The sequence below is a fragment of the Loxodonta africana genome, chromosome 4 (assembly GCF_030014295.1).
Source record: "Loxodonta africana isolate mLoxAfr1 chromosome 4, mLoxAfr1.hap2, whole genome shotgun sequence".
Taxonomy (NCBI): domain Eukaryota; kingdom Metazoa; phylum Chordata; class Mammalia; order Proboscidea; family Elephantidae; genus Loxodonta; species Loxodonta africana.
The window spans coordinates 35584602-35590601 of NC_087345.1; the positions used below are offsets into that span (position 1 = coordinate 35584602).

At 50.3% G+C, this 6000-nt stretch overlaps 1 protein-coding gene across 3 annotated transcripts in view; it reads right to left on the bottom strand.

Moving 5' to 3' along the window:
• The window catches only part of ELK3 (ETS transcription factor ELK3), a 92907-nt gene extending 91104 nt beyond the window's left edge, over window positions 1-1803 (bottom strand). For 2 of the 3 annotated variants that reach the window (XM_064283710.1, XM_064283709.1), the window contains exon 1: window positions 1452-1803. The gene's annotated coding sequence lies outside the window, so the exon portion shown is untranslated. The remainder of the gene's footprint in view (window positions 1-1451) is intronic. The other variant, XM_064283708.1, reaches the window with a different exon arrangement.
• Between the last annotated feature and the right edge of the window lie 4197 nt (window positions 1804-6000).

The following is a 6000-nucleotide window of genomic DNA, read 5'->3' on the forward strand; positions in this document are numbered from 1 at the left end:
AGGGGGCCGGCAGGGAAGGAGCGGGGGACCCTTCCAACACTACAAAGAAACTGTAAAAGGCACAAATACATAAACCTGAGAAGGAGCAAACCACAGTTTCTTTGTGAGCTCCTCCAGTGAGTCATTTTCAAGATGCTGTCTGCTGCCAGTTTCAAAGCGGAAGCGCATGGCAATTAGTCTTGCCGTTTCCAGACAAGCCAGAAACTCTCCCGACACTCGTTTTTTTTTTTTTTTTTTTCTAAAAAGCCCCTTTTGCAGTTTCTGAAACAACATTTCTTGACCCCACCCCCACCCGCCGCCTAACTGCAACTTGTCCTCAGAATGATTCGGTTCAGAAAACATAAAACTGAGGTCGTTTTCTTTTTTTAATCAATTTTAACCCCTCCCCCGCAAGTTATAGTAGCACTAACATCAAAAAAAAAAAAAGAAACCAAGCCCCTTGCCGTCCAGTGGAATCCGACTCTTAGTGACCCTATAGGGCAGAGTAGAACTGCCAGTAGGGTTTCCAAGACTGTAATATTTACAGTAACAGATTGCCACATCTTTCTCCCGCTGAGCCACTGGTGGGTTCGAACCGCCGACCTTTTGGTTAGCAGCGCAGTGCTTAACCACTGCACCACCAGGGCTCCTCATAGTAGCATTACAGGCCAACATTCAGTTCCAAGCAGAGCAGCCCCTTCCCGAAGGGCTGGGGACGCCAAGACCATCTCTTGCGCCGTCCTTCTCCAAAACCGTGTCCAGGAAAGCCTCCGCCAGCTTTTAAATGTCCGGCTGGGCGTGAGTCTAGGAAGATGACCTGGGTAGGGGTCACCTGTCGAGTGCGAATAGACACAGCTCCCAGCCCCACCGCTGCCTGCACCCCATGACCTCCGCCTCCTCCTCCATTTCTTTCTCCTTCCCCGAACCCTAATACCAGTGCCCTCTGCCCACTCGGGGGGAGCCAAGCACCAGCCCAGCTGGAAGGTCAGCGGTGGTCCAGGCTCCAGGCACGCAGCCTGCTCTAGTCACCTTTCTTCCCAGGGACCTGAAGGCTCACCCTGCCGCTCCTTGCATCTGCCCCCATGGTGCCTGACCTACCAGAGCTGCCCCGGGCGGTGCGCCGGGGCGCCCCCTCCCCTCGGCTCGCAGCGCAGCCCAAGGGCGGGGTGCCGCGCAGGGTCCCCCAAGCCCCCGGCCCGGCGCGCGGACGCCGCGCAGGGAGGGCGCTGCGGTGGCGCCGGCGGGCGGCACGGGCGCAGGAGCGGAGCATCCCGGCTGCGCCCCCTCCCAGCGGATCGGCCTCCCGCGCGGAGGCCCCCCCACCGCCCCCGGCCAAAGCCCACCCCACTGTGCCCACCCGCCCCACCCCCACCAAGCCAAAGAAAAGAAAGAAAGCGGAAAAAAAAAAAAAAAAAAACCCAAAACGAAACTTTGCAACTGTCGGAGCAACAGGCAGAAGCCCTGTTACCTACCCAGATGTGGGGGAGCTTTCAAGATCCTTCTTCGGGGGAATTTCTAGGAGGAACCAGGCGAAACCCCCCGACTTTCCATGCTGACAGGCGTCTGCAGACGGTCTGTTGCTCTTGTAATGAGATCCTGATTTTTCCCCCTTTTTTTCTTTCTCTCGCTCCTCTTTTTTTTTTTTTTTTTCCCCCTCTGGTGTGTGTGAGAGCAGGAAGTTGGAGCAGTCAGGCCGAGCCGGCTCACTTCCTTTACTGCATTATTCCCCAGGCGGTGTGCAGTCTGTGTAAACAGGCTTTTCCGCCCCGCGCCGCGCGCCCGGGCCGCGGCTGTGCGCCGGGGCTGGCAGGCGAGGCCCGCGCATACTACACCGCTCGGGCCCCGCGCTCGCCTGCACCCCGCTGCGCTCCCGCCCGTCCGCCTGCTCCCCGCACCGCGCGCCCCCGCCCGCCTCCCTCCCCGCTTCCTGCTCGGCCACCCCAGGGGAGGAGCCTCCAAAGCCGCTGCGACTTGGAGCCGCGGCAGCCTCTCCCCACTGGGGGTGAAGGGGGGGTTCGGCCAGAAACCCCGGGAGCCACCTCGACACGCGGGGCAGGGGGCTGACCCTGGGATGCGACGGGAACAGGCATCCCCCCTTTCCTCCCGGGGGTCCCTGCGCTGGGGACCATGGCGGGGTCGTGCCCTGCCCAACTGCTCTGGGTGGGAAGGCCCCGAGGTAGAAAGGCCACGGGACTCGCTGCTTTCTGTCAGCTGAGGTAGAAGAGTTGGGGAGCACTGGAGTGCGGTTCGGGGCTCGGTTGCTCTGGGTAAAATGTGGCTTTTCTTGTGGGTCAAGAGTGGTTGTTTAGGATGAGATGTTGCCTGGGCAGAAAAGGAGGCACACACAGTTCCTGTCTGGGGATGGACAGAGTTCCTGTATGGGATTAAAAAATAAAATAAAGCCAGCCTTCAGAGTGGGGGCCCACTTTCGGGAAAAGAATGAGGAGCCATAAACTGGAAGCCAGCATTCTCCAGTAAGAGATCTTTCTGGCCATTTACTATGGCCTCCACAGGCCCAGCCTTTCCTGCCTGCTAAAGAGCTGGGGGAGGCAAATGAGCGGTGACCACCTGACAAAGTGACTGGAAGGCGTTGGAAGGAGGCTCTGTGGTGGCAGGACTGGACTCCACACCTCAATGACCTGTCAGAGACATCGTACTCCCAGGGATCAGGACAACCTCTGATTGGAGAGCCTGTCCGCTACCCTGAGGCTGAGACAAGGGAGGAGAGAGTGCCTGGTGAAGAACTCCTCACTCGAAGCCCTGTGTTCCAACCCCAACTACTCCACTTCCAGAATCCTCTCTTAGCACCACAGACCAGTGGGTCTCAAACTTGAGCAAGCATCAGCATCGCCAGGGGGCTTGTTAACACACTGGTTGCTGGGCCCATCCTCGAGTTCCTGATTTAGTAGGTCTGCAATGAGGCCCATGAATTCAGTTTTAACAAGTTCCCATCTAGGAGCCCTGGAGACACAAAGGTTAAGCACTGGGCTGCTAACCCAAAGGTGGAGGATTTGAACTCATTAGCTGCTCAGTAGGAGAAAGATGTGGCAGTCTGTTTCCATAAAGATTGTTGTTGTTGTTAGATGCCACTGAGTTGACCAGGACTCTTAGCGACCCTGTGTACAACAGAACAACACAGTGCCTGGTCCTGTACCACCCTCATAATCTTTGCTATGCTTGAGCCCATGGTTGCAGCCACTGTGTCAATCCATCTCGTCAAGGGTCTTCCTCTTTTTTGCTGACCCTCTACTTTACCCAGCATGATGTCCTTCTTCAGGGACTGGTCTCTCCTAATAACATGTCCAAGGTACATCAGACAGAGTCTCTCCATCCTAGTTTCTAAGGAGCATTCTGGCTGTACTGCCAAGACAGGTTTGTTTGTTCTTCTGGGAGTCCATGGTATATTCAATATTCTTAGCAAACACCATAATTCAAAGGTATGAATTCTTCTTTGGTCTTCCTTATTTACGGTCCAGCTTTAACATGCATATGAGCAATTGAAAATACCGTGGTTTAGGTCAGGTGCACCTTAGTCCTCAAAGCTTTGTATCACTTTGAAGATGTCTTTTGCAGCAGATTTGCCCAGTGCCATACATTGTTTGATTTCTTGACTGCTGCTTCCAGCCCAGCATTGATTGTGGATCTAAGTAAAATGAAATCCTTGACAACTTCAATCTTTTCTCCATTAATCATGATGTTGCTTATTGATCTAGTTGTGAGGGCTTTTGTCTGCTTTATGGTGAGCTGTAATCCATACTAAAGGCTATGTAGTCCCTGATCTTTACCAGTAAGTGCTTCAAGTCGTCTTCACTTTCAGCAAGTAAGATTGTGCCATCTGCATATCGCAGGTTGTTAGTGAGTCTTCCTCCAATCCTGATGCCCTGTTCTTCATATAGTCCAGCTTCTTTGACTATTTGCTGAGCATATAGATTGAGCAAGTATGGTGAAAGGATACAACCCTGATGCACACCTTTCCTGATTTTAAATCATACAATATCCCCTTGTTCTTTTCAAAGGACTGCCTCTTGGTCTAAGCACAGTTCTGCATGAGCACACGGAAGTGTTCTGGAATTCCCATTCTTCGCAAAGTTGTCCATAATTTACTATGATCCACACAGTCAAATGCCTTTGCATAGTCAATAAAACACAGGTAAACATCTTTCTGGTATTCTCGGCTTCCAGACAAGATCCATCTGATATCAGCAATATTCCTTTTTCCACCTCTTTTTCTGAATCCAGCTTGAATTTCTGGCATTCCATGTGGATGTACTGCTGCAAACGTTTTTGAATTATCTTCAACAAAATTTTACTTGTGCACAATATTAATGATATTGGTTGATAATTGCTGCATTCTGTTGGATCACCTTTCTTTGGGATGGGCATAAATATGGATCTCTTCCAGTCAGTTGGCCAGGTGCTGTCTTCCAAATTTCTTGGCATAGATGAATGTCTTAGTTATCTAGTGCTGCTGTAACAGAAATACCACAAGTTGGTGGCTTTAACAAAGAGAAATTTATTTTCTCACAGTCTGGTAGGCTAGAAGTCCAGACTTAGGGTGTCAGTTCCAGGGGAAGGCTTGCTGTTGGCTTTGGAGGAAGGTTCTTGTCATCAATCTTCCACTGGACTAGGAGCTTCTCAGCACAGGTACTCGTGGCTCTTCTTTCTGGTAGTATGAGGTCCTCATGTCTCTCTGCTCACTTCTCTCTTTTATATCTCAAAAGGGATTGGCTTAAGACACAACTTAATCTTGTAGATTGAGTCCTGCCTCATCAACATAACTGCCGCTAATACCATCTTATTAACTTCGTAGAGGTAGGATTTAAAACACATAGGAAAATCATATCAGATGACAAAATGGTGGACAATCACACAATGCTGGGAATCATGGCCTACCCAAGTTGACAGATATTTTGGGGGGGGGTGCTCAATTCAATCCATGACAATGAATGAGCACTTACAGCGCTGCATCCATTTGTTGAAACATCTCAATTCCTGTAGCCTTGTTTTTCATCAATGGCTTTGGCGCAACTTGGACTTCTTTCTTCAGTACCATTGGTTCTTGATTACATGCTACCTCCTGAGACGGTTGAAGGTCGACCCATACAGTGACTCTGTGTGTTCCTTCCATCTTCTTTTAATGCTTCCTGCATCATCCGTAAAGATTACAGCCTTGGAAGCCCTATGAGGCAGTTCTACTCTGTTCTAGAGGGTTGCTATGAATCCAAATCGACTCAACAGCAAAGGGTTAACAAGTTGCCAGGTGACGCAGATACTGCTGTTTCTGAGACCTCTTCTCAATTCAGGGTAACATTAGAATCACCTGGGGAGCCTTTTGAAAACTATTGAACTCTCTACTCAACCCAGACCAATTAAATCAGCATCTCTGGGCTCAGGCGTGGGTCATTTTTAAAGAACCACATTAGGAGAGTTTTTCCACATTTAAAAAATAATTAATTTACGTACTCACCTATTTTTTTCTTTTTTTTTTTTTTGGCAGTCTCTCCAAAAAGATTGTTTATGAATCTCTCACTACCACTAAATGTGAGGTTTTAAAGGGCAAGGATTGTATCTTACTTAAGTTGGTGCCAACCCAGTCCCCCACCCCACTCTCCAAGTGCCCATCAAGTGCCTGTGGCTCGTAGGAGATTCAGTTGTGCATTGGCTTCATAGTGGGCAGGGTAGCTAACTGAGTGGTGGGACAAGGTCCACCAGACCTGAGAAAAACCTGGGGATTTGGGGGTAGAGGGACACGGCGAGGTAGGAGAGTAGAAGAGGAGAAGATGTGGGGAAGAGGGCTGTTTATCCACTCCTGATTTTCTGAAGCTAATTTTCCACTTTGGGGGTACTGTTTTAATCCCTAGTCAGCCTCTCTGTCGCTCAGCAGAGCCCACACTGTGTCCCCGTATGGTCTAGCTGTCCGTGGACAAGGCTAACGTAAACTTATTCTCCTTCTCAGGGGAAAAAAAAACTCACACACACAGTAAAGAACACCTTGTTTATTTAAAAAAGTAGCAACACATG